General features: G+C 37.9%; 1 protein-coding gene and 1 pseudogene across 1 annotated transcript in view; both read left to right on the forward strand.

Moving 5' to 3' along the window:
• Positions 1–14,055, forward strand: part of LOC150105008 (protein Obscurin-like) — a 790,953-nt gene that overhangs the window by 755,029 nt on the left and 21,869 nt on the right. The window lies entirely within an intron of this gene.
• LOC150105009 (5S ribosomal RNA) lies at positions 12,241–12,359 on the forward strand (annotated as a pseudogene).

Raw genomic sequence — 14,055 nt, forward strand, 5'->3', positions numbered from 1 at the left:
CAGCTTCCATGGATGTCCCCTAGTCCTCCCACAACCAGCCCTGTTCTCAAAAATATCTTCTGAATTAATTTTATAGAAACCCTTCAGTAATTTGAATGTCTCAATCATATCTCCCCCTCCTCTGCCTATCAATCAATTTTTGCAACCCAATAATAGAGACCTTTAAGTTGGCAATGGAAATTTACAATATTAATAAAAACAAAATATTAACATATTGAAATGAGAGAAAGATAGAATACAATGTCGAAAGGATATTGAGCAGAATTTTTACTTAGAGCTGTATGTGAGTGAAATGCATTGCCAGAAGGCATGGTAAATTGGGATTCCTACAATGAATCTACTGCCTTCATGAAGGTCTATTAATAATAACAACTTTGGTATACAAGTCTGGACGAGTAGATAAGCATCTCCTCTTTGCAGCCAACAAATCCTTTGAAACCTTCAAATCTTTTGTAAGCTACGGTTTTGAATCTCATGGTGACATGAACGGTGGTTGTGATTCTTAAGTAGGAAATGATTTTTCACTGCTCAGTGAATCATCACCATCATAATGTAAGGATGGTGATTAAGGATCATTTTTTTTTTAAATGTCATATTTAGCCTCTTGAGAAGGATTTCCAGAGAAGGATTCCCTTTCCAACTCAGAGTACTAATATAAATGCTGTAGGCTTCCAACTCTTCACGAGTGAGATTGTCGCAAAGCTGAAATGGTTGAAATACAGTACTGAATATTTTATGGCATAGAATTTGTCTGATTATCTGAGCACATAGACTGAGTTTCTATGAGTTCATTTCATGAATTCTAATCACTTTCTTAGTGGATTCTACACATCAGAGACTTACAGTTAATAAGCCTGAATCAGTTTGTAGGTAGTCAGCAATAAGATGTCATTACATTACAAAAGACAATTTCTGAGATGAAACTGATTTTGGTATAAAATTCTTCATGTTCTCTTTTCCTACCTTCCTCTTTTAAACTAAATAAAGTAAGGCAGGGAAAAAACTTTTAAAAGGCATTTTTAGATTAAAATTCAAAATAATAACATTTCCAGGGATAAATTTTCAATAAATATAACTAAGAACCATTCACAAACTGTTCCCAAATTTTAAAGTTTAGATATTGACTTCCCCAGCCTATCAAATCATGAGCTTGAGAAGTCACAGTAATGTGTGCTTATTTAGATGGCATGTTAATTGTACATGTTAAATTCAAATTTAATGGTTTATAACAATACAGAAGTAAAAAGTTAAATCTTAAATCCAATATGCCACCTAACAGTGTCTGAGGCATTGTCAAGGATAAAGATAATATAGTAGACAAAATAATTTGAATAAAAACACAGAATAATGAGCAAGGATCCGAATATTTTGACCAGGTCTTCTGGACGAATCCAGGTCTTTGACCACAGTCAAAGATGGCCAGTTTTTATGATTCATTTAAATGCAGAATTACAGTGCCTCTAGATATTAAGGTTGAGCACATGGTCTTCTAATCCACTTGAATCCATATTGGTTCATTATTATACAATTATTGTGTTTTTTCCTCCATTTTGCTGCAGATCTGCCAGCTATCCATAATTACAGGTGTATTATTATTATTATCCAGACTTCCATTGAGTCAAAAGACTCATCATGGGAGGTCATTCTTAGGGAACACAAAGTTTATCATACCACTCCTCGAACTCAATGACCACTCTTGCTCTAACCACTCTCTCAGGCAATGCATTCAATGGTTCAACTGCCCTCCATGCAAAGAAACCACTCCTCATCCTCTTGCTCACAGCTTCCCTTTCATAACTTCCAGGGATGGCCCCTTATCATCGCTCCTTCCTGCTGTTCCACCAAGTGAAAGAACTCCCCAGTGTCTACCCTGTAACTGCCTCTCAACAGTCTAAACGTCTCGATCATATCACCTTTCCTTCTTCTATTCACCAAACTCTGCAGTCCACATTCCCTCAATCGATCCTCGAATACAATGTACCCTTTCCACAGTTAATTTATCCCCTTTAAATCCTGGGGACCAAATTTGAGAACAATAGTTTAAGTGTGGTCTGATCAGGGTCTTATACAACAGAATGATAACTCTTTTATCTCTGCAGGTGATCATCCTTCTCAGTATTGCAAAAATCCTCTGGGTTACCTTCACCACCTTTGCAATATGCTCCCTGAATTTCAGTTTTCTATCAGTCATCACCCCAGATCTCTTGCCTCCCCTACTTCCTCCAGTACAGCTCCTCAAGAAAGTATGCTGCCTCCCATCGATGTATCTCCCAAACTTCAAGACTTTACATTTTGCTGCATTAAACTGATAACTCCATTCATTTGCCCATCTGTCCAGTTTATTCAAATCCTCTTGCAGAGCCATCACATCTGCACTATTACTAATGACCCTTCTTAGCTTCACATCATCTGCAAACAACTGAATATCACCCCCCTCCCTGCAATCCACTGACAATGTCTTTGATATAAAGGTTAAACAATACAGGTCCCGGTACTGAGCCCTGTGGGACCCAACTTGTAACCTTCCTTGATAATTCCCCACCATACACAACTCTCTGATACCTATTAGATAGCCAATCATGAATCCAGTTGGCTAACCTGCCATCTAAACCCAAGTGCTGCAACTTAAATATCAGTTTATTGTGTGGCACCCTGTCAAGTGCCTTTGCAAAATATAAAAAAAAAATGGCAGTATATGCCTTTCCCTTATCAACCACTCTTGTCACGTTATTATAAAAGGCAATCATATTATAAAGCAAGAGCACTCCTTAATAAATCCATGTTGATTCTCACAGATAACAATACCCTCATCTGCCCAATGCTGTATATATTCCCTCACTAATTTCTCCAAGATATCAACAACTACTGATGAAACACAAACTGGTCTATAATTCGACACTTCCAGTCTGCTACTGCCCTCGTGCAGTGGCACTATCTTACCTATATTCTATTCCATGGGTACCTTTCCCACAGGCAGACGTTTATTGAAGAGCCAGGTCAACGAGCTGTCAGTTCTTTAGCACATTCTCTCAAAACCTGTGGTGAAATACCATCCAGTCCCACAGCTTTACTGGTATCCAGAGTACTCAGTATTTGGAACACACTCTCCTCTTGCACCTCTAAACCCTGAACCTGCCCTATCCCTCTAGTATTAAAACTTTCTCCAGGATGAAATACTCCAATAAAGTGCTCATTGAACAACTCCACTATGTCCTCTGCATCAGTCACTCTATTCCCATTTTTATCCCACAATGTCATTCTTCCACAATCATTTCTTCTCCTACTGGCCACGTAGCTAAAAAATTCCCTAGGATTTTCTTTGGATCTTAGTGCCAATCTCTTCTCATATTCCAATTTTGTCTTCCTCACCATACTGGTCACTCTCCTGGCCTGCATCTTATATTCTTCAGGTATCTGCCCTCCAACCTTCTCCTTATATCTCTTCCATAATCTCTTTTTCAACTGCAGTTCCTGTTTGATATTGTTTGTCATCCATTTTATACCAAATTGTGTCCACTTCTTCACTCGTGGAATATTGCTTACTATTGCTGCTAACAAATATTCCTGCATGGGAAATTGTGAAGATATCCTGATGATATCTTCACAATTTCCTAATGATATCCTGGCCTTCCAATTCTGCCCTCCATGGAACTGCCCCTAGTTGATAACCTAAGACTATTATAATCAAATGCCTTATAATTCCACGAGTTCCCTTTTCTTTGATACACCTGCATGTCGATTCATCTTCCAAGTCAAATTGGGATTGGAATACAGATGGAGGAACACCAAACTTATATAATCATAAAGCAATATGGACAAAGTGAATTAGAAGACCACATACTCAACAACTTACATATATCTTCCAATATGCAAATAAAATGGCCATGACATTACATAGAGACTGCCTATACATGCAAAATAACATCCATCTGGTTACCAACTGGCATGTTGGAATAAGTGAAACATGGTTAGATAAGGACAACATCCTGACAGGAATAGAGATAGAAGGGTATGAGGTGTTTTGTGAGGATAAAAAAAGAGTAGAAAGGGAGAAGCCATGCTATTGATGATAGAGAAAGAGTTATGTACATACAAAGTAGAGATGCAAGAGGGGAAATAGTGCCAGTGTTTTTGAGGCAGTATGGTGTGAGATATAGGTGAATAGAATGAAATACTTGGTTGGATGTTATTATAGACCTGGCACTATTTCCCCTCTTGCATCTCTACTCTAATATATTCCCATAATTAAAATCACCCATAATGATCACAATTTTCTTATTTGATGATAGTGACAATGAAATATATAATCATATATCTCATAGTCAAGAAAAGGTTGATTATTATGGGTGATTTTAATTATGGAATATAGACTGGAATGATGAGATAGCAACGTAAAGAAAACGAGCTTCTTGAGTTTTTGAGGGACAACTACCTCAGACAGTATGTAACAGAGGGCATACGAGGATTGAGGGTTCTTGGATTTGATCATCTCATCAGAGGATGTAATTATAAATGAGGTGTCCAATCACCAACCGATTAGTGAGAGTGACCATGCGGTGATTACCTGGTTAGTTGACAGCAATGCGAGGACCTCTGTGAGAAAAGGTTATATGTGGAACTACGGGGGGGGGTGATTATGAAGAGCTCAGGAGTCAGCTTATGGGTGTAGCATGGAAAGAGAAGTTAGCTGAAAAGAGATCAATGCAGCTTGGGGGATTTTCAAGAACTATCTTGTAGAAGCAATGTATAAATGTATTCCAAGGATCAGAAGTTTAAATAGGATAGGTGTGAAATGGATGAATAAAGAGATTAAGCATGTGATACAGAGAAAAAGGGCATTATGGAGGCAGCATAAGAGTGGTAATAACCAATTCTATGAGGATTACAAAGACCATGCAAGGCAGGTGACTTGGTTGGTAGCTAAAGAGAGGGTATGAACAGCAGTTAACTAATGTAGCCAAAAATAATCATAAGGAGTTCTTTCGATATGCAGCCAGAAAAAAAAAAAAAAGAATGATTATGGAAGGATGACACTGATTGGGAAAATGGTATAAAGACAGCTATTGTGGAGGATATAGTGGAGATACTTAATGAGCATTTCATAAAGGTCTTTCAATCTTGTGAATGTGACTGCATGGAGAAATTGAGAGCAGTTGATGATGGGGAGGAGAGACTGGCTGTAAATGAGCAAGAGGTGCATGGAGATTGATCAAACTATATGTTAATAAGGTTGTGGGAGACTCGATAATATATCACCACGTATTCTGAAGGAATGTGCCAAGGAGTTGGCTTCTGCCTTGACATATTTGTTTAATATGAGTCTTGCACTGGGTCAACTTCCAAAGGAGTGGAAGAAAGCCGAGATTGTGCTGCTTCATAAAGAAGATGACATAACTCAAGCATCAAATTATAGGCCTAGCGTTGTGTCAATTATTGTGGTTAAAGTGTTGGAGAGGCTGGTGAGAACCAGAATCTAGAATTGGGTTGACAACAATGGTATTATCTTTGATGAACAGCATGAATTTGCTAAAAGGAGGTCCTGTTTTAGTAATCTGCTTACTTATTACACAAAGATGACAGATTCATTGGACAATGGAGATGGATACACAGTATTATACTTAGATTTTGCAAAGGCTTTTGATAGATTACCACATGATAAGTTGATAGCGAAACTAGAGCGGATGGGATTGGATACTAGCCTAGTGCATTGCGTTGGAGATTAGCTATCTGATATCAGCAAGTTGTGTATGGGGGAGCAATATCCCAGAAGAGGAAAGTCACTAGTGGTGTACCTGAGGGATCTGTTTTAGGACTTCTGCTGTTTAACCTGTATGATAATGATATCTGGGAAGATTTGGATGGGAATATCAGTTGTTTGAAGATGATGCAAAAGTGGGATGAACTATGAGGAGTAGAGCAGATGTTCGTCCCAATTTTGCATCATTGGCAAACAACTGAATATTCCCATCCAAATCTTTGATAAAATGTAAGGTTTTAAAATTTGGGAAACAAAGATGGCATGCAGAATTCATGCTTGTTGAGGATATATTGTTGAAGGTGGAGGAAATAAGAGATCTTGTGGTGATAGTGGATAAGGATCTGAAATTTAGGGGACACATTGCTAAAATTGTGAAGACAACACAAAGACTTCTGGGAATGATGTGGAGGACACTGACTTGTAGAAGTAGGAAGATTCTTGTTCCATTGTATAAGGCTTTGATTAGACCACACATGGACTATTGTGCCCAGATTTGGTCACCTGGTTTTCAGAAGGACGAAGAGATGTTGGAAAGGGTCCACAGGCAACTGACTAAGGTAGTTTCTGACCTCTGGAATGTCGAATATGAGAAAAGATTGAGAAGATGCAATTTACAGAGTCTGGTGGATAGGAGGAAGAGGGGGAGATATGGTAGAGACCTACAACTTGGTAAAGGGTTGTTATAGGATCAATGTTGGAGAGATTCTACAGAAAACAGTGCGAGATCATGGGAAAACCAGAGGTCATCCCTCGAAGCAGTATAAGGAGGGTGTGAACAAAGGAGTGAGGAGTAGGGTTTTTTTGCATGCAGAGTTGCGAATGATTGGAATGCCTTGCCTGAGAGTGTGGTGTCTGCAGAGAATTTGAGTGTGTATGATAAAAGGACTTCCTAGATGAGTCTTTGACTCCATGAGATCTTGGGTAGTAATAATAATAATAATAATAAATCCTGAAAACACAACTTCAAGGATATTCAAAATCCAGAACCAACCTCTCAAAACTATTCGACATCCTTTACAAAATCATTAATTCTATTAAAACCACAGCTAGCAAGATAATACAATACAACACCTCAGGCTTCACCCTGATCATCAAAATTGGAATAGACATTAAACTATCAACAACAAATAATGATGGTATTATTGTATTCTGGGAAATAGGAACAAACAATTTGTTAATCTTTTTGGTGTAGAAAATGTTGTACAGGAAGGTATGGCAAATAAAGGAAAGTTCATCTGAAAGGAAAGCCTCAATGGAAGAACAGAGGTTAGAGGCTCTGTCGACAGTGGTTTTGATAGCACTGTATTGTTGAGAGGGAGGTGAGGAAGTTTATACTATGCAAGTCTCTATCCAGTGGGTGGGATTACTGTAAACTGAGAAAGAAAGGGTGTCATTGGGAAGACAGTGATTAGGTTATTATTATTAACACTGGATCTGCGTGGAGTCAAAAGACTCATTGCAGGAGGCAAACACTGTTACACACAAAGTCAATCAAACGTGCTTTAAATCAATGTATCTTCATACATTGTATGAGTTTGTAAAAATGAATATATTGAAAGTAAATATTATATCTTCATTCGCCACAATGTCAGGCAATGTATTCCACTCACCAACCACTCTCTATGCAAAAAAACTATTCCTTATGTCCCTGATCATCCTCCTTATACAACTCCCAGATATCTCTCATTGTTCTACCCCTTCCCCTATTCTATGAAAAATTTCTTCCACATTAACCTGGTAAAAACTCTTTACTAACTTAAATCCTGCAATCATGTCCCCTCTCCTCCTCCTATTCACAAGGCTTTGCAAACTGCATTCCCTCAATCTGTCCTCATATCCCACATCCCAAAGACTAGTTAGTCTTAGTCAGTCTTTTCTGGGCCCTCTTCAATATCATCATCATGAAAACCAGAGGACCAAATCTGTGCACAATAATCCATATAAGGCTTTATACAATAGAACTAGGACCTCTTTATTTCTGCAAGTTAAGGTTCTCTGCATTATTGCCATAATCCGATGTAATGTCTTCACAACTTGTGTGATGTGACTTCTGAACTTAATCCCTGTCCTCCACCATTGCAAGGTCTCTTATCTCAATTTCTTCCAAAATTTCCCCACCAAGTATATACTTTGCATCCCATTATTGCCTGATCTTAATAGATATGGTTCTGTTCAAATTTTCAAGATTTGGAAAACTAATTCTTAAGATTCCTTCACAAAAGCTAATGCTAGCCAACAGCACTCATTGAAAATACACTTCATAGGACTTTAGACTTTTAGTCTAACTTTTTTTTCCACTTATTGTTTTGAGTATTTTTGTGTGTACTTTTACAATTTTAAGATTGTATCCCTGATGAGAGAAAATATAGGATTCATTAAACTTGTGTTTAATTGTTTCTCCATGCTGTATTCATTCTATTACACTTAATAATGAGAATAAAGTGATAATGGTTCCATTGTAGGACCATTATCAGACCACTGCTAGATTACTGTGTTCAAATCTAGTCACCAAGAATTAAAGGAGAATGATGATGATACTTTACAGAGATACAAAGGCAGATAAGAAAATGATATCAAAACTGTGGAATGATGTTGGTTATGAGGATAGATTGAGCGAATTCAATCTGCATATTTTAGAAGAATGAAGATGGAGTAAGCTATTGAGGTAATATTTATCAGATGGACAATCTAGTACATTGCTGAAAAAGGTATTTACCAGTTGGACAATCCAGTAAACACCCTCTCAACAATCAAGTACATTACTACTCTATCTTCTCTCAAGTTAACTATATCTAGTCCTTACCCTTACTAACCTCACTCAAAATTTTATGCCCTTCAGGGTGATCTCTTGTTCTCTCCCTACTTATTAGGTATTAAAAAATTCTTCTGCATCAGTCTTATAAAACCCCCTTCAGTGACTTATATGTCCACCTTGCCCATCTTTTCTGCATGTCAGCAAAACTTCAACTCACAAACCTTTGATGCATCCTCACAGAGCATTCTGCACTTGTCTCTAGATCTCTCAAGCACCTACTAATCCCTAAAAAACCGTGACCAAACCTGTTCAGGGTAGTCAAGATGTGACTATATCAAAACCATAGAAAGAATAACAATAGAGTAATAATAATAATTATTTTCTTGTGTGGCTTCCACCCATGAAAGGTTTATTTGTACACCTATGGTATATTTGTACCATGGGCAGGTAAGGATTTTTTTTTCTATTTTTATTTGCTTTTATATATATGTATATATATATATTTTTTTTTTTTTGTAATTTTAAATTATTTTTATAGTTGAAATTCTGCTCTAGAGACCAGACATGGAAAATTTTCAAGCCACTGCAGGCCTCCAGTAAGGAGGGGAAGTTGGGCTCACACTGGGTGATGATATTCATTTCCCACCTAAAGACTATCACAAACATTTGTTCCCACACAAGATTCAAACCTACAGCCAGTTGGTTGGAGAGAGGATATGCTAACCATCTGGCCAACCAGGCCAGCAATTATTATTATTATTATTGTACAGGGATTTTCATGGAACAGAAGACTTGTTCAGGAGGCCTACACTAACCTATTCACACAATACCTATTATTCATTCACAACTCTCCAGACAAGAATTTTAGTCCCGATGCCCATATTAACTACACTCAGTCTCCCCCCCCCCCCATAGTTATAGTAAACGTTCCTCTGCACCAATCATATTAAAACAATTTTAGTAACATATATATTTCTATAATGTCCCACCTTTACTATCTGTCAGCCAACTTCTGAAACTCACAAACCTTCAATCTATCCTCATAGGGAGCATTACACAGACCACTCACCATCGGTTACTTGCTCCTGAATTCTCTTCATTGGTTCTCTATGATAACTTCCTTATCTCTGCTTCTGAGTATGTGTTCTTAAATAACAAGGTAATTCTTTTAGCTATTTTGCCTACTTTTGCAGTATACTCTCTCTCTCTCTCGCTCTCTCTCTCTGAACTTCTAGTCCCTGTACATCATCATTCACAAATCCCTCATCAATTGCTTGCAGTCCAGTTCATCAACATAATCTTTTCATCTCACACTGTAAGGTTATGACTTTACACTGTGCCACACTAAGCTTAATCATTATTGGTAGAGCCTCTGCTACTAATGGCTCAGTTAAGTAAGTTTGAGCACGGTTAGTAGTTGGAAGGGGACCAATCATTCGATGCTGTTGGCACACTCTCCCTCGATGAGTCCTTGGACTCCCTGGAGGTGTCAAATAATAATAATAATTATCATTTGTCCACACTGTCAATCTATTTAAATCATCCTGCAAGATATCTACATCACCTAAGTATTGTCCTCTCTAGTTTTGTATCTTCAAAAAACAACTGGCTATTCTTCCCCTCAAATTATTCTCTATATCATTAATTACAAACTAAACACAAGAGTACTGTGAATGACCAGTACTCCACTGGTTGCCAATATTTTGTATTCTGCTCCACCATATAATACTCTCTGATGTCTGCCTGCCAGCCTCCCTTTTATCCATGCCATTCACATCCATTTCATCCATGCCATTCACATCCATTACTCTGCATAACAGATTTTCATTTGGTATTCTGCAAAGTTTGCATTTGACTGGATACCACATAAAAGTCCAGCAATTTTGTGGTGTAGCCATTTCCTTTATGCAGCTCAAATGTCCCTTTATTATAAAAAAGTGAGTAAATTACCAAGGCAAAAAAGACCTTTTCCTCCTCAATGTCATGCTGTCCCTATAGAGTATCATATTCCCATCTCCTCATTCTTACAGCCTTTAACCAATTTTTCCAGTATCTTAACCACTACTTCCAAGGCACTATCAGCCTGTAATTTTATACTTCTCTCGTGGAATCTCCTTTTTTGTAATAACCTATCTTACCCCTCCCCTCAGCTCCATGTCAGTGCAGGGACATACATTAAACAGCTTGGTCAGAGGCACTGTTAACTCTCTTGCACATTCTTATAACACATGGGCTGATATTCATTTCAATTACACAGCTGTATTCATATTGATATTCTGTAATATGCAAAGCACCTCCAGTGTGTCTATCACTATTTGTCTCTGTCACAATGAAAACCATGATACTCCCACCTAGATAATAGACCTTTTGCAAAGTGATTCAGTAACTCAACTTTTTCTTCAGCTTCTGCTACCTTCCATTAGGATTCATTAACTTAACTAACCAGTAAATAATCTTCCCAATGTGACCAGTTAATGAAGAAATTACTGTAATTCAGATATCTTTCCCTTTATCTTTTTGTTATCCAGTTTCAGAGATTTCTTCAAAAGTTACTTAGAAATTGAAAAACAAAAAGAGGCATGAGGTTGAAAGAGCAATTAAACAGCTTAACAACAATAAGTCTCCAGGTGCAGATGGAACAGGGTGACCATATGGTATCTGATGATGCCCAATGAATAGATGGATGAAGAAAATAGTATTAAAGGACACACTGAAAAAATAATGTGGATAAGCAATGATATAAAATAGTATCTTAAAACAAAATGGCAGTTGAATGAGAAATGTCAAATAATATGAAATGATAAAATCACTTCTTGAAAAAAACAAGCAAAACAAAAATGATTAAAAAACTTTGTTTATAGCCTTTGGCATGCACATACATTAAGATTTCTTTCACATTCTTATACTTCTAACCAAAAGAAAATTTTAGCTTTTATTATTATCCTTATTGTTTCTTCAGAAATCTTCACAGAATCATAGCCTCATTGTGAGAGGCCTGTATTAACCATTATTCACAAAATACGCATTTTAATTTTCCTTAAACTCATTCACCAACAAAGCACTCAAAACACCCTCATCTGGCATCCCATTACACTCATTCACAACTCTCCAAGCAAAAAATCTAGTCTTCCGCTCTCTCTTGCTAAACACACAATTTTTTCCTTCTTGCCATGTATTGGAAAAAATTCATCTGTGTCAATCCGCTAAAACCCCTATTGATAACTTATTCTATCATATCCTTCTCTTTTCTACCAATCAAGCTTGTAATCTGGTTTATCTGATGAGCCGTTTTGGCTATCTATTTAAATCATTCTGAGAATCTTTATAATTATCTTTATTAACTATTATTCTACCCACTTTTCTATCATCGGCAAACAACTGGATATTTTCCCTTAAATAACTTCCTGTATTACTGATATACAAATTAAATAGTAACAAGTATAGAGCCCTGTACACTACTAGGTATCTCTTGGATTCAATCACCTAATATATTATACTTTGATTTCTGTCCATCAGCCATCCTCTTACCCAATACCAAGCTTCATATCCATTCCTATTCACTCCACTTTATGTAAAAGAGTTTTATGTATTTCCTGTTGAATCTCTTTGTGAAGTCATTTCCTTTATTATCATTATTATTATACAGTTATCTCCATGGATTCTGGAAACTCATACCAGGAGACCTACACTAACTTTTGTACACACAAAACCTATCATACTTCTCCTTGTCAGCAGCCAGATTGGTTTGAAAGATCCAGTTCTCGTCTGATCATTGAAGTTAAGCAAACCTGAGCCCAGTTAATACTTGGGAGGGTGACCAACTGGGAACCCTAGGTGTTGCTGGCATTAATTATTTTTGAGTGTGGAAGGCTTGAATGATTGTGAAGTTTTCGGAAATGGTCTTCATTGGGAGGATGAATGGCGAGTAAGAGTGACTAATTTGCAGAGAAAGATAAATGAGCTGAAATGAGGTATGGGAATGATAGAAGAGTAAAGAATAGGAGCAGTAGGAGGAGAGAGAGGTATGGGAATGGTAGAAGAGGTGATAGTGGAAACAGTCAAGAGAGAGGAAATGAGAAGAATGCAAAGGAGTGCTGGAACCAGGGATAGAGTGATGTCAGGACAGCAGGTAAGTAGGGGAACACAGAGAGAAAGGGTTAGCGAGAGTGAGGGATGCAGGTGAGCAATCAGGGAACAGAGTGGTAACAGGTGTGATGTATGGAGACTCAATGATCTGTGGTGTGCAAGATAGGATGCCAGAGGAGTGTTTGCCTGGAGGAACGATAGAAAGTGCGGCTATGGCAATTAAGTTGGGTGAAAGGGTGGATGAAACGATTGAGATGGTGAGCACTAATGACTTGAGAAGCAATGTAAATCAGGTGGCAAGAGATCTGAGGTTCTTGCTTGAGGTTGCAAGAAGAAAAGAAGAAGCAGAGAGGAAAGATTGTGCATGTTGCCCAGGTATGATAGTGACGAGCTGAGCAGAAGAGCAGTAATAATGAATAGCATAATAGTCAGAATGTGTCAGAAGAGAGGATTGGAATATGTGAATGCTTGGAGGGCATTTGATGATAGAAAAGTAATGTATGCAAGAGACTGTTTGCATTTAAAAGAGGAAGGATGTAGGCATCTGGAGAATTCCTGTTTTCTGAACGAGTCAGTATCAATGCAGGGAAACTAGAATTCCCAGGGTGGATGGTAGCAGGGATAGCCTCTTGTGGGAATGGGTGCATGGGGAGAGGGGGGGGGGAATGACATCAGGTAACACCGAGTCCAATGGAGTCTAGAGGGGATAATGCTAGGTATAAGAAACAGTGGCATTTTTATGTTTTATACTAATGCCAGGAGTATCCAGAATAAAGGAGAGGAATTGGTGGTGCTGATAGCATCAGCCTTGCCAAAGATTATTGGGATCTCTGAGACATGGTTGATGGAAGATGATATAATAACAGGAACTGAAGTAGCAGGGTACAGCATTTTTTGTCAGAATAGGAAAGGAAAATGTGGTGGTGGAGTACTGCTTATGATAAGTGATGACTTATGTCCTCTAAGATGGAGGCTTTGGAAGGCAGTGACACTAATGGTTTCGAAAACATATGGTATGAGGTAGAGGTGACCAAGACAGGATACTTAGTGAAGTGTTGTTACAAACCAAGGAGCACAGAGGGTGGAGGAGCAGGAGATGTTTAGGCAGTTGAGTTTGGCAAGTGCAAGAAGAATGATTGTTATGGGAGATTTTAACTACAGTAGAATAAACTGGGGAGAGGAAGATGCATGTAGCAATAAGGGAATGGAATTTCTAGAATTCTTGAGGAACAAATGTCTTAGGCAATATGTAATAGAGGGAACAAGAGGTTCAAGAGTTTTGGATTTGGTTATAGCATCAGAAGAGCTGATAATAACTCAGATGACATCTCTCCCCCCCCCCCCAGTTGGCGAGAGTGACCATGTGGTTTTGACTTGGAAGATGAATAGATATTCAGGAGTATTAAAGAAAAGGGAACGTATGTGGAATTATAAAGCAGGTGATTTGTGTCCGCTT

This window comes from Typopeltis vanoorti, chromosome 7 (assembly GCF_054136105.1).
Source record: "Typopeltis vanoorti isolate ZY-2024b chromosome 7, IOZ_Tvanoo_1.0, whole genome shotgun sequence".
In the NCBI taxonomy this organism is placed as follows: domain Eukaryota; kingdom Metazoa; phylum Arthropoda; class Arachnida; order Uropygi; family Thelyphonidae; genus Typopeltis; species Typopeltis vanoorti.